This window comes from Pristiophorus japonicus, chromosome 1 (assembly GCF_044704955.1).
Source record: "Pristiophorus japonicus isolate sPriJap1 chromosome 1, sPriJap1.hap1, whole genome shotgun sequence".
Classification (NCBI taxonomy): Eukaryota; Metazoa; Chordata; class Chondrichthyes; family Pristiophoridae; genus Pristiophorus; species Pristiophorus japonicus.
Window position 1 is genome coordinate 70,425,594 of NC_091977.1, and position 27,763 is coordinate 70,453,356.

Genomic DNA, 27,763 nt, shown 5'->3' on the forward strand with positions numbered 1-27,763 from the left:
AAATTATTGCCAAATGACGCACAGCTATGGACATATATACAAAGGAGATCATTCCGGTGCTAGGCAGCGCCACGGTAATCGTGACCCACAAAGATTCGGAGAACAGGTTGCCACTCTTGATTGTCCCGGGGGATGGTCCCGCACTGCTGGGGAGGAGTTGGCTGGCTGTGATGAACTGGAAATGGGGTGATGTCAATGCAATTTCTTCTGTGGAGCGAGTATCATGCTCACAGGTCCTGGACAAATTTGACTCACTATTTCAACCCGGCATTGGTACTTTCATGGGGACCAAGGTAGTGATTCACTTAAACCCGGACGCCAGGCCAGTACACCACAAGGCCAGAGCGATGCCATACATGATGCAGGAAAAGATAGAATGCGAATTGGACCGCCTGCTGAGGGAAGACATCATCTCGCCAGTCGAATTTAGTGACTGGGCAAGCCCGATTGTGCCGGTGCTCAAGGCAGATGGGCCGGTCAGGATATGTGGTGATTACAAGGCCACCATCAATCGGGTGTCACTCCAAGACCAGTACCCACTACCGAGAGCGGAAGACCTCTTTGCGACGCTATCCGGTGGCAAACTTTTCTCAAAATTGGACCTGACCTCAACTTACATGACCCAGAAGCTGGCGAGTGAGTCGAAGAAGCTGACCACCATCACGACACACAAGGGGTTGTTTGAATACAACAGATGTCCATTTGGGATTCGCTCGGCCGCCGTGATCTTTCAATGAAATATGGAAAGTCTCCTCAAGTCAATTCCAAGGATAGTGGTTTTTCAAGACAACATCCTCATCACGGGTTATGATACTGAAGAACACCTCCGCAACCTGGAGGAGGTGTTACGCAGACTGGACCGGATAGTTCTGCGATTGAAAAAGGCAATGTGTGTCTTCCTAGCTCCAGAGGTAGAACGAGGGTAGCAGCAGACGGGATCAGACCTACTGCGTCCAAAACAGAAGCGATCCAGAGAGCACCCAGACCCCGTAACATGACAGAGCTGCATTCGTTCCTGGGGCTCATGAACTATTTTGGTATCTTTCTTCCCAAATTGAGCATGCTACACATGCTCCTATGCAAAGGTCGCGAATGGATCTGGGGGATCAGACCGGAAAGGGCTTTTGATAGAGCACGAAATTTGTTATGCCCCAACAATCTGTTAACGCTATATGACCCATGTAAGAAACTTGTTTTAACGTGCGATGCGTCGTGCTATGGGGTCGGGTGTGTGTTGCAGCATGTTAATGCCAAGGGTCAGTTACAGCCGGTAGCTTATGCCTCCAGAAGATGGTTCCAGGCAGAAAGGGACTACAGGATGGTAGAACAGAAAGTGCTTGCATGTGTATATGCTGTAAAAAGAATGCACCAGTATCTGTTTGGCAGGAAATTTGAGCTGGAGACAGATCTCAAGCCCCTAACGTCCCTTTTGGCCGACAACAAGGCCATAAATGCAAATGCATCGGGCCGCACACGTTAGCCGCCTATGACTATACAATTCGGCACAGACCGGACACTGAAAACTGCGTTGATGCACTCAGCAGGCTCCCACTAGCCACCACCGAGGGGGCAACCGAGCATGATGCTGAGGTGGTCATGGCTGTTGAAGCTTTTGAAAGCGAAGGCTCACCCGTGACAGCCCGTCAGATTAAAGTCTGGACAAATAGAAACCCGCTACTGTCTTTAGTCGAGAAATGTGTCCTGAATGAGGATTGGGCAGCCACGTATGAGGCATGCCCTGAGAAATTCAAACCATTCACAGGTGCAAGGATGAATTCTCGATTCAGGCCGATTGCCTACTATGGGGAAACTGAGTAGTCATGCCCCAGATGGGCAGAGAGATGTTCATCAGAGAACTTCACGATGAAGGTAATTGCCAGGTCACACGTTTGGTGGCCAGGGATAGATGCAGACCTGGAACTTTGTGTTCGCAGGTGCAACACATGTGCCCAGTCCCCCTTAGCCCCTGGTCCTGGCCTGCCAAGCCATGGGCACACATCCATGTGGACTACGCAGGTCCTTTCATGGGAAAAGTGTTTTTGGTTGTAGTAGACGCCTACTCCAAATGGATCGAGTGTGACATTCTCAATTCAAGGACATCCTCTGCCACGGTAGAAAGTCTCCGGGCAATGTTCGCCGCCCATGGTCTACCAGACGTCTTGGTCAGCGGCAATTGCCCGTGCTTTACAAGCATTGAATTCCAGGACTTAATGGCAGGAAATGGTATCAACCATGTCAGAACGGCACCGTTCAAGCCGGCCTCAAATGGCCAGGCGGAACAAGCAGTGTAGATAATCAAACAGGGGATGCTCAGAATCCAAGGGGGTTCCCTACAAAGCCGCTTATCACGCCTCCTGTTGGCCAATAGATCCCGACCACACTCGCTCACAGGAGTCCCACCTGCAGAGCTGCTAATGAAAAGGACGCTCAAAACCAGGTTATCCCTTATACACCCCATCATGAAAGAAATTGTTGAGAGCAGGCGTCAGGCACAATGTGACTACCATGACGGAAATGCGAGGGCGCGATGTATTGACGTCAATGACCCTGTTTTTGTCCTCAACTACGCTGCAGGGCCTAAATGGCTCGCAGGCACTGTGATTGCCAAAGAGAGGAATAGGATTCTGGTAGTTAAACTTACCAATGGACAAATCTGCCGTAAACACGTGGATCAAACAAAAAGGGGGTTCAGCAGCCCCACAGAAGAAGCAGAGGAAGAACACGATGTAGAGTTCACTCCTCCACAGGTGACCGAACACCGGAACCAAGTGGAGGAGAGCCCAGTCACTGTGGGCAGTCCGGCCAGGCCTGAGGCACCGCAAACAGCAGACACTCAGGCCAGTGCCCAACAATCGGAGCCCCAACTCAGGCGCTCTACAAGGGAGCATAAACCACCAGAGAGACTTAACCTGTGATCCCAATAAGACTTTGGTGGGGAGGTGATGTCATGTATTCAATTGTCATTGTAACCCATGTATAAACTGACCCAAGTTGTACATCGTGAGAACATTGACCACTAGGTGGTGAACTTGTGGGAGACACACCTAACCTGGACTTTCAGGTATAAAAGGGGAAGCTCCACCCACCTTCTTAACTTCAGTGCTGGCAAATAAAGGTTACTGGTCACAGAGTGACCTTCTCTCAAGTATGGGCCTTGTGTGCATTTATACTGTATCGTAAGGACATATTAACAACCAAATAATCATGACTGTAAATGCTACATTTCCTGGCAGTATCCATGATGCACACATCCTACGTGAGAGTGCTACCCCTGACCTGTTTGTCAATCCGCCAGAAGGTCACGGTTGGATGCTGGGGGATAAAGGATATGGCCTTGCCAGTTGGCTCATGACCCCTCTGCGTAATCCCGTCACTGAAGCAGAGTAGCGTTATAATGAAAGTCACATAGCGACACACAACATCGTTGAAAAGACAACTGGAGTCCTAAAGCAGCGCTTCAGATGCCTGGATCATTCTGGTGACAGCCTACAGCACCACCCTGACCAGGTCGCTGAGTTTATTGTGGCGTGTTGCATGCTGCATAACCTAGCTGTAAGGAGAGGACAAGTAATGCCAAATCGGGTTGCAGGTCCACCTCCAGAAGGAGGGGAGACAGAAGAGCCAGCCAGCGAGGATGAAACATAGAAACATAGAAACATAGAAAATAGGTGCAGAAGTAGGCCATTCGGCCCTTCGAGCCTGCACCACCATTCAATAAGATCATGGTTGATCATTCACCTCAGTACCCCTTTCCTGCTTTCTCTCCATACCCTTTGATCCCTTTAGCCATAAGGGCCATATCTAACTTCCTCTTGAATATACCTAATGAACTGGCATCAACAAGCCTCTGCGGTAGAGAATTCCACAGGTTAACAACTCAAAGAAGTTTCTCCTCAACTCGGTCCTAAATGGCTTTCCCATTATCCTTAGACTGTGACCCCTGTCTCTTGTCTTCCCCAACATCAGGAACATTCTTCCTGCATCTAACCTGTCTAGTCCTGTGACCTTCTGGCTGATTGACAAACAAGTCAGGGATAGCACTCTCACATAGGAGGAAGAGGCGGAAGAGGACGCAGGCGAGGACCTAGGGGAGCGCAATCAGCCTGGCGATCTAGCACCGGTACCACCATCCGTCTCCCGAAGACCAGTATCCAGTGGCAGTTACACGGCTGCTAAGCTGTTGCATCAGCAGCTCATTTATGAACGCTTTGCATGAACTATCATTGTGGATATTCAAATATTCATTTACAGTTAGCGTTAATCAAAAGTTTCATTTGCATGGGGTTTCAAGTCGTCCCACCTGCCCTGTACAATATTAACCAGAGCCTCGTTGGCCTCCTCGCTGAATGGTTTTGCCCTTTTTCTCTCAGTCTCACCCTCCATTTTAAAGTTTAAATATATATAGTATACCATTATATTTTACAAATAATTTCAGTACTTTCAATGCACTAAAACACTGAAAAGTAAAATAATATACATTTTTTATTACTCAAAAGAACTATTTTTAATATGACTAGAATCTAATCAGCACAACAAATCCTCTCTGTTTTCCTTCACTCACTCTCGTGTCTGCACTTTCTCTCTCTCTCAGACCTTCCCTGTGCCTTCTGAGCATGTGTGATGACCCCTGACCTCTCAAAACACAGCAAAGAAACTCAACCAAAAAAAAAATCCCACACATGCGCAGAATAGCATTGCTAGGGAAGTTTTTTTTTTACTTCTGTTTTCGTTGGCCGATCGTGAGATCGGCGAAAAATCACATCGCCTATTTGACATTGCCGGGGTAAGGCCAAGTGGAAAATCGCAAAAAATAAATGGGCCTTGTGCCGGCGATCAGCAATGCTGTGACGTCCCACATCGCTGGAACAATTTTTTGGGGCCTTAGCCACCTAGTGGAAAGTCTAGCCCTTTGTACCTGAGAGTTGGGAAAAAATGAAACATGGCATAACTGGGTGGCAAGGTGAGGCGGGCTCAAGAGATAGAAGAAATGGGCTTGGGTCCAGAGCAGCAGACAAAATCCGCATGCAAATGGACACAGAAGGATTTTAGGTTAGATAGACATGGCTGAGATTAGGAGAGACATGTTCCGGTTATAAACCGAGAACAGGATGAGATAATATGAGAGAGTCAGAAACCTTGTGGTGGAATGATGTTGAAAGCATGGAGTCAGCTTGGATCTCATGTGGATCAGTGTCCACGTCGGAGACAGTATGGAGAGGGAATGGATCCAGGATCCATTTGAGGGGCCAAGTATCAGTGGGCACGCAGCTAGATGTTGCCCGGTGGAATGAGAGGGCCAAAGAGGTGCAGAAAGTCAACTAGGAGCCAGCAGAAATCGATCCAGAAGTCCATTGAGTGTGGATAGTGGCCTGGGGTATTAGCAGTGTGCAACAGCAAATGGGATTTACCATCAGAGGAGTGAGGAATATTGAGAGTGAAGCCCAAGAACCAAGAGCTGTGAATAATAGAGGCTTGTAAGAAAGGTATGGCAATAATCATGGGTGATTTTAATCTTCATATTGATTGGACAAATCAAATTGGCAAAGGTAGTCTGGAGGAAGATTCATAGAGTGTATGCGAGATGGTTTCTTGGAACAATACGTTGTGAAACCAACCAGGGAGCAGACTATTTTAGATTTGGTAATGTGTAATGAGTCTGGATTATGTAATGATCTCATAGTGAAGGATCCTCTTGGGAAGAGTAATCGTAGCATGGTAGAATTTCAAATTCAGTTTGAGGGTGAGAAAGCTAGTTCTCAAACTAGTGTCCTGAACTTAAATAAAGGTAATTACAAATCTATGAAGGCAGAGCTGGTTAAAGTGGACTGGGAAAATATGTTAAAGAATAAGACTGTAGAAAAGACATGGCAAACATTTAAGGAGATATTTCATAACACTCAGCAAAGTTATATTCCAGTGAGAAACAAAGACTATAAAAGTCAGATGAACTATCCGTGGCTAACTAAGGAAATAAAGGGGAGTATCAAATTGAAAACAAAGGCATACAATGTTGCGAAGAACACTGGAAGGCCAGAGGATTGGGAAATTTTTAGATATCAGCAAAGGACGACTAAAAAAATGATAAAAAGAGAGAAGATAGCTTATGAGAGTAAACTAGCAAGAAATATAAAAAGACAGTAAGAGCTTATACGGGTATATAAAAAGGAAGCAAGTAGCTAAAGTAAACGTTGGTCCCATTGAGTATGTGACTGGGGAATTAATAATGGGAAACAGAGAAATGGTGGAGACTTTTATATCGGTCTTCACGGTAGAAGGCACAAAAAACATCAATAATTGATAATGAAGAGGCTATTGCAGGAGTGGGGAAGTTAAAATTATCACTAGGCAAACTAATGGGACTAAAGGTGGACAAGTCCCCTGGACCTGATGGCCTACATCCTAGGGTCTTAAAAGAAGTGGCTGCAGAGATAGTGGATGCATTGGTTGTAATTTACCAAAATTCTCTGGATTCTGAAGAGGTCCAAGCAGACTGGAAAACCGCAAAGGTAACGCACCTATTTAAGAAAGGAGGCAGACAGAAAGCAGGAAACTATAGACCAGTTAGCCTAACATCTGTCATTGGGAAAATGTTGGAGTCCATCATTAAGGAAGTAGTAGCAGGACATTTAGTAAATCATAATGCAATCAAGCAGAGTCAGCATGGTTTTATGAAAGGGAAATCATGTTTGACAAATTTGCTCGAGTTCTTTGAGGATGTAATGAGCATGGTGGATAAAGGGGAACCAGTAGATGTTATGTATTTGAATTTCCAGAAAGCATTCGATAAGGTGCCACATAAAAGATTACTGCACAAAATAAGACCTCACGGGGTTGGGGGTAATATATTAGCGTGGATAGAGGTTTGGCTAACTAACAAAAAGCAGAGAGTCGAGATAAATAGGTAATTTTCAGATGGCAAATTGTAACTAGTGGGGTGCCACAGGGATCAGTGCTGGGGCTTCAACAATTCACAATTTATATTAATGACTTGGATGAAGGGACCAAGTGTAATGTAGCCAAGTTTGCTGTTGATACAAAGATAAGTGGGAAAACAAGTTGTGAGGAGGATGTAAAGAATCTGCAAAGGGATATAGACAGGCTAAGTAAGTGGGCAAAAATTTGGCAGATGGAGTATAATGTGGGAAAATGTGAGGTTATCCACTTTGGCAGGAAAAATAAAAAAGAAAATTATTATTTAAATGGGGAAAGATTACAAAATGTGGTGGTACAGAGGGATCTGGTGGTCCTTGTACATGAAACACAAAAAGTTAGCATGCAGGTACAGGAATGTTGGCATTTATTGCCAGGTGGGTGGAGTATAAAAGTAGGGAAGTCCTGCTACAACTGCACAGGGCGTTGGTAAGACCATACCTGGAGTATTGCGACAGTTTTGGTCACCTTATTTAAGGAAGGATATACTTGCACTGGAGGCAGTTCAGAGAAGGTTCACGAGGTTGATTCCTGAGATGAAGGGGATGTCATATGAACCGTGGCTAACAAAGGAAATTAAGGATAGTGTTAAATCCAAGGAAGAGGCATATAAATTGGCCAGAAAAAGCAGCAAACCTGAGGAGAATTTTGTAATACAGCAGAGGAGGACAAAGAGTTTAATTAGAAGGGGGAAAATAGAATATGAGAGGAAGCTTGCTGGGAACATAAAAACTGACTGCAAAAGCTTCTATAGGTATGTGAAGAGAAAAAGATTAGTGAAAACAAACGTAGGTCCCTTGCAGTCAGATTCAGGTGAATTTCTAATGGGGAACAAAGAAATGGCGGACCAGTTAAACAAATACTTTGGTTCTGTTTTCACGAAGGAAGACACAAATAACCTTCCGGAAATACTAGGGGACCGAGGGTCTAGTGAGAAGGAGGAATTGAAGAATATCCTTATAAAGTGAGAAATTGTGTTCGAGAAATTGATGGGATTGAAGGCCGATAAATCCCCGGGGCCTGATAGTTTGCATCCCAGAGTACTTAAGGAAGTGGCCATAGAAATAGTGGATGCATTGGTGATCATTTTCCAACAGTCTATCCACTCTGGATCAGTTCCTATGGATTGGAGGGTAGCTAATGTAACACCACTTTTTAAGAAAGGAGGGAGAGAGAAAACGGGTAATTATAGATCGGTTAGCCTGACATCAGTAGTGGGGAAAATGTTAGAATCAGTTATTAAAGATGAAATAGCGGCACATTTGGAAAGCAGTAACAGGATCGGTCCAAGTCAACATGGATTTATGAAAGGGAAATCATACTTGACAAGGGAGAACCAATGGATGTGGTGTATTTGGACTTTCAAAAGGCTTTTGACAAGGTCCCACACAAGAGATTGGTGTGCAAAATCAAAGCACATGGTATTGGGGGTAATATACTGACGTGGATAGAGAACTGGTTGGCAGACAGAAAGCAGAGAGCCAGAATAAACGGGTCCTTTTCAGAATGGCAGGCAGTGACTAGTGGGGTGCCGCAGGGCTCAGTGCTGGGACCCCAGCTCTTTACAATATACTTTAATGATTTAGATGAAGGAATTGAGAGTAATATCTCCAAGTTTGCAGATGACACTAAACTGGGTGGCGGTGTGAGCTGTGAGGAGGACGCTAAAAGGCTGCAGCGTGACTTGGACAGGTTAGGTGAGTGGGCTAATACATGGCAGATGCAGTATAATGTGGATAAATGTGAGGTTATCCACTTTGGGGGCAAAAACACGAAGGTAGAATATTATCTGAATGGCGGCAGATTAGGAAAGGGGGAGGTGCAACAAGACCTGGGTGTCATGGTTCATCAGTCATTTAAAGTTGGCTTGCAGGTACAGCAGGCGGTGAAGAAGGCAAATAGTATGTTGGCCTTCATAGTTAGGAGATTTGAGTATAGGAGCAGTGAGGTCTTACTGCAGTTGTACAGGGCCTTGGTGAGGCCTCACCTGGAATATTGTGTTCAGTTTTGGCCTCTTAATCTGAGGAAGGACGTTCTTGCTATTGAGGGAGTGCAGCGAAGGTTCACCAGACTGATTCCCGGCATGGCGGGACTGACATATGAGAAGAGACTGGATTAATTGGGCCTTTATACACTGGAGCTTAGAAGGATGAGAGGGGATCTCATAGAAACTTATAAGATTCTGACGGGACTGGAAAGGTTAGATGCGGGAAGAATGTTCCTGATGATGGGGTTGTCCAGAACCAGGGGACACAGTCTTAGGATAAGGAGTAGACAATTTAGGACTGAGATGAGGAAAAACTTCTTCACTCAGAGAGTTGTTAACCTGTGGAATTCCCTACCGCAGAGAGTTGTTGATGCCAGTTCATTGGATATATTCAAGAGGGAGTTAGATATGGCCCTTACGGCTAAAGGGATCAAGGGGTATGGAGAGAAAGCAGGAAAGGGATACTGAGGGAATGATCAGCCATGATCTTATTGGTGCAGGCTCGAAGGGCCGAATGGCCTACTCCTGCACATGTTTTCTATGTTACTATGTTTCTATGAAAGGTTGAGCAGGTTGGGCCTATATTCATTGGAGTTTAGAAGAATTCAAGGTGATCTTATTGAAATGTATAAGATTATGAGGGGACTTGACAGCGTAGATGCAGAGAGGATATTTCCCCTCAAGAGGGAATCTAGAACTAGGGGGAATAGTTTCAGAATAAGGGATCGCCCATTTAAAACGGAAATGAGAGGAATTTCTTCTCTCAGAGGGTCGTGAATCTTTGGAATTCTCTACCCCAGAGAGCTGTGGAGGTTGGCTCATTGAATGTATTTAAGGTGGAGATAGACAGATTTTTGAAGGATAAGGGAGTCAAGAGTTATGGGGAGCGGGTGGGGAAGTAGTGTTGAGTTCAGAATCAGACCAACCATGATCTTATTGAATGGCGGAGCAGGTCCGAAGGATCAAATGGCCTACTCCTGCTACTATTTCTTATGTTCTTATGTTCTTAACTCCAGGGAGCCAGGGTGTGTGTGTTTGTGTGTGTGGGGGTGGGGGGTTGGAGAGGGTGATGATCCACACAAAATTGTTCAGATGCTACGTTTTGTATAAGTTTAATACCAACATTTAGTTAAGATTAATTTGCCAGTGTGATGAAGTTATTTTTGCATAATATCATTAATAGTAACTAAACATTAATGAATACCATGAATGATTCACTGATGGTACCTTAATATCAAATAAGAAGTTAAAATAACAATATTAGCCATAAAAGCAAGTCTCAAGTATTTCTGCAGAATGCACATAGAAAGCCTCTTTAATTTTGTTCCTTTTTCCCATCAGATATCGTGGCAGACAACGATGGCGGGGATGTTCCAGAAAGTTGATATACGATGATATCCACACTTAAGAATTACTGATTATAAAGTAATCACTGCATATTTGTCAAGTGCTATTCTGTAGTTGATAACCAGAAAATTGCAGTCAGAATATATTAAAAATTATCACATTAAACAGCTTCAAGCAGCAGTTTTAATGACACTTTAGAACCTTAACCTTAAGGTAACTAAATTCCCTAGTTGATAAAAGTTACATTTCTATCAGATCCCAGTGTTTCTGCTCATAAGTTACTGCTTAATGTTAAATTTTATCATACAGACTTTTCCATCAAAAAACACAGATTGTATTATCCTCTCTGGGTTGAAATAAAGACTCACCATACATCTCCTACTCTAACTCATTCTTTCCCAAGATCTCAAGACTGTGGAACTTCTCATCTCCTTCCAGCTTTCTTTTCTCCTTGAAGGTTAATGACTTGGAAGAAAGGACTGAGTGTAACGTAGCCAAGTTTGCTGACGATACAAAGATGGGAGGAAAAGCAATGTGTGAGGAGGACACAAAAAATCTGCAAAAGGACATAGACAGGCTAAGTGAGTGCACAAAAATTTAGCAGATGGAGTATAATGTTGGAAAGTATGAGGTCATGCACTTTGGCAGAAAAAAATCAAAGAGCAAGTTATTATTTAAATGGAGAAAAATTGCAAAATGCTGCAGTACAGCGGGAACTGGGGGTCCTGGTGCATGAAACACAAAAGGTTAGTATGCAGGTGCAGCAAGTGATCAGGAAGACCAATGGAATCTTGGCCTTTATTGCAAAGGGGATGGAGTATAAAACCAGGGAAGTCTTGCTACAGTTAGTTATACAGGGTATTGGTGAGGCCACACCTGGAATACTATGTGCAGTTTTGGTTTCCATATTTACGAAAAGATATACTTGCTTTGGAGGCAGTTTAGAGAAGGTTCACTAGGTTGATTCCAGAGATGAGGGGGTTGACTTGTGAGGAAAAGTTGAGGAGGTTGGGCCTCTACTCATTGGAATTCAGAAGAATAAGAGGTGATTTTATTGAAACGTATAAGATTATGAGGGGGCTTGACAAGGTGGATGCAGAGAAGATGCTTCCACTGATAGGGGAGACTAGAACTAGGAGGCATAATCTTAGAATAAGGGGCTGCCCATTTAAAACTGAGATGAGGAGTTTTGGTCACCTTACTTAAGGAAGGCTATACTAGCTTTGGAGGGGGTACAGAGACGATTCAATAGGCTGATTCCAGAGATGAGGGGGTTGCCTTATGATGATAGATTGAGTAGAGTTCAGAAGGATGAGGGGTGATCTTATCGAAACATTTAAAATAATAAAACGGATAGACAAGATAGAGGCAGAGAGGTTGTTTCCACTGGTCGGGGAGAATAGAACTAGGGGGCACAGCCTCAAAATACGGGGGAGCCAATTTAAAACCGAGCTGAGAAGTAATTTCTTCTCCCAGAGGGTTGTGAATCTGTGGAATTCTCTGCCCAAGGAAGCAGTTGAGGCTAGCTCATTGAATGTATTCCAATCACAGATAGATAGATTTTTAACCAATAAGGAAATTAAGGGTTATGGGGATTGGGCAGGTAAGTGGAGCTGAGTCCACGGCCAGATCAGCCATGATCTTGTTGAATGGCGGAGCAGGCTTGAGGGGCTAGATGGCCTACTCCTGTTCCTAATTCTTATGTTCTTATGTTCTTTTGAATTTCTTCTCTCAGAGGGTTATAAATCTGTGGAATTCGCCACCTCAGAGAGCTGTGGAAGCCGGGACATTGAATAAATTTAAGACAGAGATAGACAGTTTCTTAACAGATAAGGGATTAAGGGGTTATGGGAGTGGGCAGGGTAGTGGACCTGAGTCCATGGTCGGACCAGCCATGATCGTATTAAATGGTGAAGCAGGCTCGAGGGGTCGTATAGCCTACTCCTGCTCCTATTTCTTATGTTCTTATGTTCTTAGTTACCCCCAATTTACCTGGACGCGACATGCACATGTATGTCAATACCTTCATGCCTAGCATGCATTACTAGTCAGTTAAACCAGTGGATCTACCTTAGAATTGTATAGGGATCTTTTTCCAAAAATGGAATACATAAATAATGTCCAATGATTAATAAAGAAATATATTGATGACCCCTAGGCACTATGGTTATAAAAATAAATAAATATATGTCAATTTTCATAGCAGCCAGAATGACAACCTCCAAAATTGAATAATTGGAGCAGGTTGTTTCTGGATGTTCTGGAAAAACAACCTGCTTGAAAATCATCCCAGAGAGGGGTGAAGCCTTCTTTAAACAGCCCCATCATTAGAAGTTAGACTATAAATAGGGTCAATTAATCTAATCAGCCTGCATAAATGCATCAACTGTGATCTTTCAGCAAATCATTTGAATCCTTTTGTAGCCTATATATTTTCGCTTTACAATTTAGCTTTACCAGTTGTAATGTATTTGCTTCATGGGTTCTTTGCTTAAAAAATCATAGTAACACATTGGGCCTGAACTTGGTGGCCTTACTGCCCGCTGCCATCGAGTTTTTTTGGGCAGTTTCCCCTCGGTGCCATTTTCCACTAGGCCTCTTGCCGGCGGGAGGGGCGGGCCAGTGGGAACTGCCCACTGACGGCTGCTAGCACGTAAATGTCCCACCCGCTGAGCTGGCAGATTCCTCTGGGCAGAAGTCGGCGGCAGCAGGGGGAAGGAACACTGCGTGGAGGCAGATGAAACCCCACCGGCAAGTATGAAAACCTGCAAAAAAAGGTTAGTAAACTTCTTAAATTTTTTTTTTGCAGTGATTCATCTGGATGGGGTCCCCTGAAGGTTTTCCAGTGTTTTTTTTTCTGTGCAAATTTTTATTTTTATGTGTTCCCCTCTCCCTGGGCGATAGAATAGGCAACGGGGCTGCGGATTCACATGTAAGAATGCTTGGGGTTACTAGCCAGCAAGTGGCACCACTGTTGGAGGTCATTGGGCTGTACACACGTGTGTGCAGCCTAGGTATAAAAGGCAAGTCATCATGTAATGTAATCACTTTGGGCCTTAATAAAGCAGAGCCAGGTTTGCACCTGTGTTAGTTTACAGTATTCAGTCTATCGAGTTATTACATATATAACATTTGGCGACAAGGTAACTTAAGAAGCTTCGCATGCAAAAATGAGCACAATTGGAATTCTGGAGAGATTCGTGGAGGGAGAGGACTGGGCAGATTTTGTAGCTCGCCTGGACCAGTACTTCGTGGTCAACAAAATGGAGGAACCCACTGATGCAGTTAGGCGCAGGGCGGTCTTCCTCACGGTTTGCGGTCCGAAAATCTATGGACTCATAAAGACTCTTCTCTTGCCTGCAAGTCCAATGGACAAGGACTATGAGGAATTGTGTGCTCTGGTACGTGACCATCTCAAACCAGAAGAAGGCATCATCATCTCACGATATCGATTCTACAAGCACGTTCGTTCTGAGGGCCAGGATGTGTTGGAATTCACTCATTTCATTGTTTTTGGAAAACAAAGGTATAAATACCAATCCATTGTCCTGCATCCAGAGGTGGGCACTGACATTATCTGCCTATGATTATGTCATTCACCATAGAATTGTGCCAATGCATTGAGCCGTCTGCCGTTGCCCACACCAGAGACGCCACAACCTGCAGACCTGCTGTTAGTTATGGTTCTTTTGAAAGTGAAGGAACCCCTGTAACGGCTCAACAAGTTAAGCCTGGACCAGCCAGGACCCGATATTATCGGTTGTGAAACGTTGTGTCCTTAGTGGTGATTAGTTTGCCATACCCAAGCAAATTGGTGATGAGACCAAACCTTACAACCAAAGTCGAACTATCCATTCAGTCAGATTGTTTACTGTGGGGTAATCGTGTTGTTATGCCTAAGAAAGGCAGAGAGAAATTTGTACATGATCGACATAGCACTTATCCTGGTATTGTCATAGAAACATAGAAACATAGAAAATAGGTGCAGGAGCAGGCCATTCAGCCCTTCTAGCCTGCACCGCCATTCAATGAGTTCATGGCTGAACATGAAACTTCAGTACCCCCTTCCTGCTTTCTCGCCATAACCCTTGATCCCCCGAGTAGTAAGGACTTCATCTAACTCCCTTTTGAATATATTTAGTGAATTGGCCTCAACTTACTTTCTGTGGTAGAGAATTCCACAGGTTCACCACTCTCTGGGTGAAGAAGTTTCTCCTCATCTCGGTCCTAAATGGCTTACCCCTTATCCTTAGACTGTGACCCCTGGTTCTGGACTTCCCCAACATTGGGAACATTCTTCCTGCATCTAACCTATCGAAACCCGTCAGAATTTTAAACGTTTCTATGAGGTCCCCTCTCATTCTTCTGAACTCCAGTGAATACAAGCCCAGTTGATCCAGTCTTTCTTGATAGGTCAGTCCCACCATCCCGGGAATCAGTCTGGTGAATCTTCGCTGCACTCCCTCAATAGCAAGAATGTCCTTCCTCAAGTTAGGAGACCAAAACTGTACACAATACTCCAGGTGTGGCCTCACCAAGGCCCTGTACAACTGTAGCAACACCTCCCTGCCCCTGTACTCAAATCCCCTCGCTATGAAGGCCAACATGCCATTTGCTTTCTTAACCGCCTGCTGTACCTGCATGCCAACCTTCAATGACTGATGTACCATGACACCCAGGTCTCGTTGCACCTTCCCTTTTCCTAATCTGTCACCATTCAGATAATAGTCTGTCTCTCTGTTTTTACCACCAAAGTGGATAACCTCACATTTATCCACATTTTACTTCATCTGCCATTCATTTGCCCACTCACCTAACCTATCCAAGTCACTCTGCAGCCTCATAGCATCCTACTCGCAGCTCACACTGCCACTCAACTTAGTGTCATCCGCAAATTTGGAGATACTACATTTAATCCCCTCGTCTAAATCATTAATGTACAATGTAAACAGCTGGGGCCCCAGCACAGAACCTTGTGGTACCCCACTAGTCACTGCCTGCAATTCTGAAAAGTACCCATTTACTCCTACTCTTTGCTTCCTGTCTGACAACCAGTTCTCAATCCACGTCAGCACACTACCCCCAATCCCATGTGATTTAACTTTGCACATTAATCTCTTGTGTGGGACCTTGTCGAAAGCCTTCTGAAAGTCCAAATATACCACATCAACTGGTTCTCCTTTGTCCACTTTACTGGAAACATCCTCAAAAAATTCTAGAAGATTTGTCAAGCATGATTTCCCTTTCACAAATCCATGCTGACTTGGACCTATCATGTCACCATTTTCCAAATGCGCTGCTATGACATCCTTAATAATTGATTCCATCATTTTACCCACTACTGAGGTCAGGCTGACCGGTCTATAATTCCCTGTTTTCTCTCTCCCTCCTTTTTTAAAAAGTGGGTTTACATTGGCTCCTTCCCTTTTCCTAATCTGTCACCATTCAGATAATAGTCTGTCTCTCTGTTTTTACCACCCTCCACTCGATAAGAACTGATCCAGAGTCAATGGAATGTTGGAAAATGACTGTCAATGCATCCGCTATTTCCAAGGCCACCTCCTAAGTACTCTGGGATGCAGTCCATCAGGCCCTGGGGATTTATCGGCCTTCAATCCCATCAATTTCCCCAACACAATTTCCCGACTAATAAAGATTTCCCTCAGTTCCTCCTCCTTACTAGACCCTCTGACCACTTTTATATCTGGAAGGTTGTTTGTGTCCTCCTTAGTGAATACTGAACCGAAGTACTTGTTCAATTGGTTTGCCATTTCTTTGTTCCCCGTTATGACTTCCCCTGATTCTGACTGCAGGGGACCTACGTTTGTCTTTACTAACCTTTTTCTCTTTACATACCTATAGAAACTTTTGCAATCCGCCTTAATGTTCCCTGCAAGCTTCTTCTCGTACTCCATTTTCCCTGATGAAAGCCATTGCCAGGTCTCATGTATGGTGGCCTGAAATTGACTCTGATCTGGAATCATATGTGCATCGGTGCAACAGTTACATGCAGCTAAGTCTGTAGTCGTGTCCTTCAAAACCATGGTCCAGGATCCACATCGACTTTGCAGGTCCCTTCCTGGGAAAGATGTTTTTAGTTGTAGTGGATGCATATTCCAAGTGGATACAGTGTATAATCATGTTACCTCTCATCATCATCATCATCATCATAGGCAGTCCCTCGGAATCGCGGAAGACTTGCTTACTAAAGTGAGTTCTTTGGTGTCTGAACAGTCCAACACGAGAGCCACAGGCCCTATCACAGGTGGGACAGACATTCGTCGGGGGAAGGGGAGGGCGGGGTGGGATTAATTTGCCGCACGCTCCTTCCGCTGCCTACGCCTGACCTCTTCACGCTCACATCGTTGAGATTCGAAGAGCTCAATGTCCTCCCGGATGCACTTTCTCCACCTAGGGCGGTCTTCGGCCAGGGTCTCCCAGGTGTCAGTGGTGATGTCGCACTTCATCAGGGAGGCTTTGAGGGTGTCCTTGTAATGTTTCCGCTGCCCACTTTGGCTCGTTTGCCATGAAGGAGCTCCGCGTAGAGCAATTGCTTAGGGAGTCTCGTGTCTGGCATATGAACTAAGTGGCCTGCCCAGCGAAGCTGATCGAGTGTGGTTAGCGCTTCAATGCTGGGGATGTTAGCCTGGGAAAGGACACTGATGTTGGTGCGTCTGTCCTCCCAGGAGATTTACAGGATCTTGCGGAGACATCGTTGGTGATATATCTCCAGCGACTTGATGTGTCTTCTGTACATCGTCCATGCCTCTGATCCATACAGGAGGGCGGGTATTACTACAGCCCTGTAGACCATGAGCTTGGTGGCAGGTTTGAGGGCCTGGTCTTCAAACACTCTTTTCCTCAGGTGGTCGGAGGCTGCACTGGTGCACTGGAGGCGATGTTGAATCTCCACATCAATGTCTGCCTTTGTTGACAAGAGGCTCCCGAGGTATGGGAAGTGGCGCTGCAAAGCAACGTTACAGATGGCTCAAGGCTGAAGTCCAACAAAAAACCCGGGACCTAAATAACAGGTGGTAGATGAAGAAAGTGCTGGTAATACAACAACTAGCTGACAGCCACGACACGCGAGGATTCTTCATTGCAGTCAAGGCCACCTACGGTCCAAACTCCCAATCATGTCATCCAGTACATCCACAGCTCCATTGAGAGCCTTCGTGTCATGTTTGCCACTCATGGTCTGCCCGACATCATTGTAAGCGACAACGGACCTTGCTTCACTAGTCTGGAGTTTCAAGAGTTCATGAAACTCAATGGTATCAAACATGTGAGGTCAGCACCATTCAAACCCACATCTAATGGGCAAGCAGATCATGCTGTCCAAACCATTAAACAGAGTATGAAACGTGTAACTCAAGGTTCACTGCAGACTCGCTTGTCATGCATATTGCTTAGTTACAGGACAAGACACCACACGCTTACCAGGAGCACCCCTGCTGAACTATTGATGAAGAGAGGTCTCGAGACCAAGCTCTCTCTTGTCCACCCTGACTTGAAAGATCATGTTGAATACAGACGTCAAAGTCAGCAGTGGTATCATGATTGCGCTGCTGTGTCACATGACATTTCTGTTAACCATCCTGTGTATGTACTAAATTATGGTCAACGTCCCAAGTGGATCGCCGGTACTGTTACAGCCAAGGAGGGTAACAGAGTGTTTATCGTCAAGCTCAAGAATGGGCAAACATGCAGGAAACATGTTGATCAGATAAAGCTGCGGCACACGGATGAACCGGAACACTCTGAGGAAGACACAATCAGTGACCAACCAACCTACCCTCAGTCATCAGAGGACTCCGCTGTCATCAGTGAATCTCGACTTTCAATCCCTGACATGGTCATTGCCACTCCCATCAGATCAGCTACCCAGCTCCCAGTCATAACAGACTCAGAACGCTTGCTCAAGGCTGGAGTCGAACTGAGTCGATCAACGCGGGAGCAAAAAGTCCCGGACCGTCTCAATTTGTAAAAAGACTTACTAATATCTTAAAGGGGGATATTGTCATGTATGTATGCTTGGGGCTACTAGCCACCAGGTGGCGCCACTGTCGGAGGTCATTGGGCTGTACGTATGTGTGTGCGGCCCAGGTATAAAAGGCAAGCCATCATGTAATGTAAATCACGTTGGACTCTAATAAAGCAGAGCCAGGTTTGTACCTGTGTTAGTTTACAGTATTCAGTCTATCGAGTTATTACATACATAACAACTACTTCCTGTTTTGTGATACCGCCCATGAGGAATTTCACCCCCGAACTCTTAGACTGCAGCTACTTCTAGAGGAAACGAGCATTTGGAATAATGGCTTTGTTAGCAGCTGAAGATGATGCACAGAAGTAGTCGTGGTAACAGCAGGATGCCCTGCTTTGAGGCAGAAGTGCGTGCAGCCCATGGTAGACCTCATAAGCACATAAGAACATAAGAAATAGGAACAGGAGTAGGCCATAAGGCCACTCGAGCCTGCTCCGCCATTCAATAAGATCATGGCTGAACTGATCATGGACTCAGCTCCACTTCCCCGCCTGCTCCCCATTGCTCCTCATCCCTCCATCACTCAAGAACTGTCAATTTCGGTCTTAAATTTATTCAATGTCCCAGCTTCCACAGCTCTCTGAGGCAGCGAATTCCACAGATTCACAACCCTCTGAGAGCAGAAATTTCTCCTCATCTCAGTTCTAAATGGGCGACCCCTTATTCTAAGATCATGCCCTCTAGTTCTAGTCTCCTCCATCAGTGGAATCATCCTCTCTGCATCCACCTTGTCAAGACCCCTCATAATCTTATACATTTCTATAAGATCACCTTTCATTCTTCTGAATTCCAATGAGTAGAGGCCCAAACTACTCAACCTTTCCTCATAAGTCAACCCCCTCATCCCCGGGATCAACCTAGTGAACCTTTTCTGAACTGCCTCCAAAGCAAGTATATCCTTTCGTAAATATGGAAACCAAAACTGCACGCAGTATTCCAGGTGTGGCCTCACCAATACTCTGTACAGCTGTAACAAGGGTATTTATACTCCATCCCCTTTGCAATTATGGCCAAGATTCCATTGGCCTTCCTGATGTACCTGCATACTATCCTTTTGTGTTTCATGCACAAGTACCTCCAGGTCCCGCTGTATTGCAGCACTTTGCAATCTTTCTCCATTTAAATAATAACTTGCTCTTTGAATTTTTTCTGCCAAAGTGCTTGACCTCACACTTTCCAACATTATACTCCAGCTGTCAAATTCTTGCCCACTCACTTAGCCTGTCTATGTCCTCCTGCAGCCTCTTTATGTCATCCTCACACATTGCCCTTCCTCCCATCTTTGTATCGTCAGCAAACTTGGCTACGTTACACTCAGTCCCCTCTTCCAAGTCATTAATATAGATTGTAAATAGTTGGGGTCCCAGCACTGATCCCTGCAGCAACCCACTCGGTACTGATTGCCAACCAGAGAATGAACTATTTATCCCAACCCTCTGTTTTCTGTTTGTCAGCCAATCTTCTATCCATGCTAATATATTACCCCCAACCCCGTGAACTTTTATCTTGTGCAGTAACCTTTTGTGTGGCACCTTGTCAAATGTCTTCTGGAAGTCCAAATACATCACATCCACTGGTTCCCCTTTATCCACCCTGTTCGTTACATCCTCAAAGAATTCCAGCAAATTGTCAAACATGACTTCCCCTTCATAAATCCATGCTGACTTTGCCTGACCAAATTTTGCTTTTCCAAATGTCCTGTTACCGCTTCTTTAATAATGGATTCCAACATTTTCCCAACCACAGATGTTAGGCTAACTGGTCTATAGTTTCCTACTTTTTGTCTGCCTCCTTTTTTGAATAGGGGCGTTACATTTGCAGTTTTCCAATCTGCTGGGACCTCCCCAGAATCCAGGGAATTTTGGTAAATTACAACCAATGCATCCACTATCCCTGCCGCTACTTCTCTTAAGACCCTAGGATGCAAGCCATCAGGTCCAGGGGATTTATCTGCCTTTAATCCCATTATCTTACTGAGTACCACCTCCTTAATGATTGTGATTGTGTTACGTTCCTCCCCCCCATAGCTCCTTGACTATCCACTGTTGGAATATTGTTAGTATCCTCTACCATAAAGACTGATACAAAATATTTGTTTAGAGTTTCTGTCATCGCCATGTTCCCCATTACTAATTCCCTGGTCTCGTCCTCTAAGGGACCAAGATTTACTCTAGCCACTCGTTTTCTTTTTATATATCTATAGAAACTCTTACTATCTGTTTTTATATTTTGTGCTCTTTAACCTTCATAGTCTATCTTCCCTTTCTTAATCATTTTTTTAGTCGTTCTTTGCTGGCTTTTAAAAGCTTCCCAATCTTCTGTCCTCCCACTAGTTTTGATCACTTTGTATGCCCTTGTTTTTAATCGGATACCGTCTTTTATTTCTTTAGTTAGCCATGGATGGCTTTCTTTTCTCTTGCACCCTTTCCTCCTCACTGGAATATATTTTTCTTGAGAGTTGTGAATTATCTCTTTAAACCTCATGTTTCCATGCAATGGCAGTTCGTGAACTGAAGGGTGGGTAGGTGTGGCTGATTACAGTGAATGTTAGAAGCACTGTGCAGAGGCCCTAATTTCAATGCTGGAGAAAGTTCAGTGACCAGGAGAAAGTTAATTAACAAGGGTCGCACTGTCACCACATAGTTATTAACTGTAAGTGTCATGATCTGTTCTGCCCTACCCATACATTCATTCACAATTTCTCCAGCGACCATAGTTTCCCATTAGACTGCATTGAACATTTCTAATCTCCTCCCTTGCCCAGCTGCAACCTCTTTCTGTAGCAGCCTGTATGTATCAGCTCCTTTCGTCTAACAGCACCTGCATGCATCAACTTTCTGACAGTTCAATATCTATGGACAACATATGGCTTTGGGCAAATGTTGTGCTGGCAATGTCAGCTACTCAACACATGCCTCATAGTATTTTCCTGGTATAAGGCAGCGGATAACAAGCAAGAGAGAATGACTACAGGAGAACTAGTCCAGCTGCAATCTCTCCCCCCTTTTGAGGAGCAGACTCCCAAAATATAGGTTTGGGTCTTTAACAGTCACAAGTCTCCAAGTCACACACCATCCTGACCTGGAAACACATCGCCGTTCCTTCATCATCACTGGGTCAAAATCCTGGAACTCCCTCCCTAACAGAGCTTGGGAGTACCTTCATCACACGGCCTGCAGCGGGTCAAGAAGGCGGCTCACCACCATCTACTCAAGGGAAATTAGGGATGGGCAATAAATGCTGGCCTTGCCAGCAACGCCCACATCCAGGAATGAATTTTTTAAAAACAGGTGGTATGGCTCAGCTCAGAGCATGTAACACTTTTACTTGCTTCATTCTTCATTCATTTCAGTCACGTGCTTTCTAATACCAAAGTTTCATTGTACAGAAAGTAAATGCTAGTCCTTTGGTTAAGGCCACATGGCACCAGTTCTAATAGGGACTTCTTGGTTATACTTCTTCCTCTTCCGTGTCTAGCTTTGACAAAAGAAACTGGGTCAGGAACCACTACCCAAGAACAACCATAGAACTCACACAACACCCTCACTCGCACAAGCAGCAGCATGGGTACATTCAACCCAGAGGATTCAGGAAGTGAATTTGAGGACAAAGCACAGGGTGAAACACAGAACTCAAATCAGAAGAAGCAGGTGATGGTCATACAAGAGGAATTGTACTGAAGCAGCTGACTAAAGGGGCATCTCACATTCATATGCAGCTTATGAGCACAGGAATACTGGGACTAGACTTTTCACTATGATCGCTATTGCCCAAAAATGGGTGATATTTCCGGCCTTTAGTGCTTTTTTTATTTTTCAGGATCGTTGGAATATTGCCCATTTAAAAAAACGCTAGTTTTGCCTTTTTAATTTGGGCGATAGCCTTAGCGATGTGAAATGGGCCTTAGCGATGTATTCAGTCATGCAAGGCTGGTGTCCATAGTAACTGCCGTTCTGCGCATGCACGTTTTTTTTTCAGCAAAGAACTTTTCCCGTGATTTGGGAGGTCAGGGGTCATCTGCGCATGCTCAGAAGGCAAAAGGAAGGAGAGACCAGGAAGATTTTGAAGGAAGTTGATTTTTGAAGGAGTGCTCAAGATGTCACAGGAAGATTCAGGAGATAGTATGCAGGAGGTTTCAGGGAGAAGGAGGGCGAAAGCCTTTTCAGCTGAGGCTAATGAGACTTTAGTTAACAAGGTGGAGAGTCGGTGGGGCCAATTAACCCGGAGTGGGCGTGGAAACCTCCACCCCGGATTTATCAAAAAATATGGGGCGATATCACCACCCTTGTATCATTGGTGGTCCACAATAGGCATGAGGCAGACCAATGCCGCAAGCGATGGAACAATCTTGTTGAAAGAGTAAGTATTAAATGATTACATTTAAAATTGTAATGATGCACTGACGAAGACCAGGCCCTCAAATCTGCCACCAAGCTCATGGTCTACAGGGCTGTAGTAATACCCACCCTCCTGCATAGCTCAGAGACATGGACCATGTACAATAGATACATCATGCCGCCGGAGAAATACCACCAACGATATCTCCGCAAGACCCTACAAATCCCCTGGGAGGATAGATGCACCAACATTAGCGTCCTCGACCAGGCCAACATCCCCAGCATTGAAGCACTGACCACACTTGATCAGCTCCGATGGGCAGGCCACATTGGTCACATGCCAGACACAAGGCTCCCAAGGCAAGCGCTCTACTCGGAACTCCTTCACAGCAAACGATCCAAAGGTGGGCAGAGGAAATGTTACAAGGACACCCTCAAAGTCTCCCTGATAAAGAACAACATCCCCACTGACACCTGGGAGTCCCTGGCCAAAGATCATGCTAAGTGGGGAAAGTTCATCCGGGAGGGCGCTGAGTACCTCGAGTCTCACCGCCGAGAGCATGCAAAAATTAAGCGCAGACAGCAGAAAGAGCATGCAGCAAACCTGTCCCACCCACCCTTTCCCTCAACGACTATCTATCCCACCTGTGACAAGGACTGTGGTTCTCGTATTGGACTGTGCAGCCACCTAAGGACTCATTTTAAGAGTGGAAGCAAGTCTTCCTTGATTCCAAGGGATTGCCTATGATGATGATGAATTAGAATGTAAATCTGCCAAATTATAATTAAGCTGGGTAATCTTGGGTAGCTTCCCTGCTAAGATTTGGATTGGGGTTGGAACCTGTACCCTTTAAGTCTAATTTTTCTGAGCTGCCTTAAATTTAATCAACAGTATTCATTATTATTTAAAGGCTTTGATCAAAAATTATGACCAAAGGAATGACTGGATACAGAGAGACCGCAAACATTTGGCATTTCTACCACTTTAGAAGGAGAATTATTAAATTATATCGCAGCATGTGTGCTGTCAGCAACTCTTTGGCACTATCTCTTTTTTGGTTAGGTTGGTGGATGGGGCACGACTGAGCACTGAGGGGTCTGGTCACCCTTACCCAGGCTGTGTGAGTCTCTCCGGCTGCTGTCACTCACACAGTGACCCAGCCTGGACTGGGAGGGAGCTGCCCTGGCTCACTGTCTGCCTCGGAACACTTTGGGACATTTGCTCTGGCCAGGCGGAGATCTCAGAGCACAGCCCAAGGACACGGTGCCCCCTCCCATTACAGTCCTGTCATTGCTGAGTTCACCAGAAATCCTGATTCCCCCCCTGTGGGCCCTCCATCGATTCAAATAAACCGCCTCCCTCCCCTCAGGCGCCGAATGGTACGGCCCGTGGATGGGGCCTTTCCTGGAGATTGTATGCGAGGCGGTTGGTATCAAGCATTAGTTCCTAAACATGATCTTTTTAAATATTTTCTCTGAACATAGATGTTATAACCATGCATCCATTGTGGATACAAACTGTATTAGCATATAACGTTAATGTTAATGATGAACAGCATGTGGGGTGACTAATTGTGGATTACAATATCTGTTGTGTTTCGCAATAGTACCTAAGTTTATGCCATGCTCTTGTCACGTTTGCAGAGGAAGATATCTAAGAATCATGCAGAGCAGAGGCGGACAGGAGGAGGACCTGCTGAGCTGCACCCTCTAACCGATCTCGAGGAAGGTGTCGCAGCCTTAGTGGGGCACCCATAATCGTTCTGCCACCCATAATCGTGCAGATCCTGTTGTATGCGCCACGTGACTAATGTGTAAACCAGTGGTAAACCAGTGGTAAGTTAAAGTAATTTAACGGCATTTGATTAAAATATATGAATGATGTAATGTTATGCATGCAGTTTCTGTGCTCTTATGTACTCTCATGTTAATCATATGTAACATCTCTCGTTCACATTTATTGCAGGAGTGTTGCTCCTCGTACATATGCCTGCGCAGCGCAAGCATTCTCATGTCTCCCCTTCTCTTCTACTAACCTTAATTATGTTTTCCAGCTCTCCAGACTCCCCAGGCAAAACGGGAGGCCCCTGCAGCATCACCCCTACCGCTGCAGGTCGTGCTGACCACGGGGGAAGAACAGGAACAAGATACGACCGAGGAGGAGGATGATGAGCCAGAAGTGTCATCTGTGGTACCTGCGACTATGTCATTCTCAACGGATGAAGTAGCGGGACCAAGCGGTTAGCAGCAGGCCATACCAAGTCGTCCAGTGCCCAAGCTGACTCCGCGGGGGGTTGAGTTGGTGAGGTAGGTACGTGCTGCGACGGGCAGATGTCAATGAGGACATGGTGTCACTGTCGACATAGGTCGAGAACTCCTCCAGGCGGTTGGTGTGTTGATCGGAAACATTGCCACACTGTCTGCCAGAATAACGGACGGTATTGGACAGATAGTTGTGGCAATGGGGCGAACGACCGACTCTGTCGATGCCTTGTGGCACGCGATAGTTTCAGAATGCAGCACTGCACCCCAAGGTGCCGTACCACCAACCAGCATGATAGATGCGAGACAGAAGGTAGAACTTCATTCTGACTCAGAAGATGTTTCTTCACAAACATCTTCTCCTCGATCCACTGAGGTCATTCTGCCAACGTCACCAACCCACCCCCACCCTCCACAGCAGCAGCCCTTGAGGTGCTCTGCTGCAAGACATCTTGGTCCCCTTACTCGGGGATTATGTGGGAAACTAAAGGGGGTTACAACAAGTGGGGGGTCAAGGTAGAGGAGGGAAGTGTGGCCGCAGGTGGGGGGGGGGGCGTATATTATTTTGTTATTAAAAAACATTGTTGAATGTTGACTGTTGGGGATGGTGGGAGGGTGTTCTTGTTGTATTGTTGTGTTAAAAATATTTTTCACTGTTGGGTGTTGGGGGTGGGGTGTTATATATGTTTGTTAAAAACATTTTAAAAGTAGCTGTTATATTATTAAAACATTTTATGTAAGTTTACAATTGTTGTGAAGTTTCTTCTAATAATGTACAGTAAAACATCAATGCAAGGGTTGCAAACAATGGCCAGGCCAGGCGCGGATGAAATGTAACGCAACAGTAACTGTCACCAACGTAACGTCACACAAAGCGTTCATTTATGAGCTGCTGACGCAAGAGTTTTGCAGCTGCGTAACTACCACAGGGTTTTTCCAGTGGTGTGGGGGGGGGGGGGGGGGAGGGGCATGGGTTCATTGCCAGGTTGATTGTCCTCCCCGAGATCCTCATCCTCCTCTTCGTCCTCCTCTTCTGCCTCCCATCTGGCAATTGTTGTCCTCTCCTGATAGCTAGGGTGTGCAACATGCAGCACACCACAATGAACTCAGCGACCTGCTCAAGGTGGTATTGTAGGTTTCCTCCTGAGTGGTCCAGGCATCTGAAGCGCTGCTTCAGAACTCCAATTGTTTTTTCAACGATATTGGGTGTAGCTATATTGCTTTCTTTGTAGCGCTTCTTGGCTCCTGTCTGGAGGTTACGCAGGGTAGTCATGAGCCAACTCGCAAGCCTATATCCTTTATCCCCCAGCATCCAACTGTGACCTCGTGGCTGACTCTTAAACAAATCAGAGACAGTGCTCTCAGGCAAGATGTGCACATCATCGATGCTGCCTGGAAAATTTGCATTTACTGCCATAGTTATTTGCTTGTGATCAACAACGAGCTGCACATTCAGGGAGTGGAATCCCGTTCGGTTCCAAAACAAGTCTGCATCCTATAAAGGTGCTCGCAGGGCGATGTGCATACAGTCTACTGCTCCCTGCACCTTGGAGAAGTTTGCTATTCGCGAGAAACCCAAAACCCTCTCTGTCATGTATCTTACATTATTATATATAACTGTATCCTAACATGCTATACATGACTGTAATAAGATATGACCTGGAACTACCAGCATACCTTACCACCAGGGGTGCACTTGCAAGAGACAGGTATATAAGGACAGGTCTCAGGCAAGTGCAGCATTCCAGAACTGTGAAATAAAGGTGCAGGTCCAGAGTGACCTTGACTTCACTACATGCCTCGTGTGAATCTGTACTGAAGGGACAGGACTTTACAGTGGCGACGAGTTACGGGATTACAGAATCCACAGAATGACGAACAACGGATCAGATGAAAAGTACAATGCAGGAGACAATTGGGAGGACTTTATAGAAAGGCTCCAGCAAAGCTTTGTAACCAAAGACTGGTTAGGCGACGATAAGGCAGACAAGAGAAGAGCCCATCTCTTGACCAGCTGTGGCTCAAAAACATACGCTTTAATGAAGGATCTGTTGGCAGCCGAGAAACCAGCAAGCAAGTCATTTGAAGAATTGAGCACACTGGTAAGAGACCACCTGAAGCCAGCAAGCAGCCTACATATGGCCAGACACAGGTTCTACAACTACAGACGTTGTGTGGGCCAGAGCATACCCGACTTCGTGGCGGAATTTCGGAGGTTGGCTAGTTTATGTGAGTTCTCCGATGAACTGAGGAGAGAAATGCTGAGAGACTTTTTCATTGAAGGAATAGGCCACGCAGGCATATTCCGAAAGCTCATAGAGACCAAGAACCTGACCTTAGAGGCAACAGCACTGGTTGCACAGACATTCTTGGTAGGGGAAGAAGAAACAAGGTTGATTTACAATGCAGGTACGACAACTAACGAAACATTGGAACAAGAAGATCACAGCACTAAACAAGCTGATACCCCCACACTCAGACATAACCGGGAGAACAAGTTCTCGACAGCAGGCAGAAGCCATCAAGGGTCACAGGTTCACACCTCATCAACCCACAATGTGAGCAATCAACTACAAACTGAGAGAAGCTCAAGAGAGATCAGCCAGACGCAGCTCATTCTTTGGGAACACTTTGAACAATGGAACAGGTCTGTGCTGGAGGTATGGGGGTGGGCACTCGTCAAGGGGATGTCGATTTCAGCAGGCTGTTTGCAGAAATTGTGAATATACAGGGCACTTGGCCCGCATGTGCAAAAAAACAACAGCTCGGCTGGTATACGAATCGGATGGGTCGGAAAGCGGGCCAGAAGATGGTGGGGACAGTACCCGGGACACCGATGTACAGCGGGTCAAC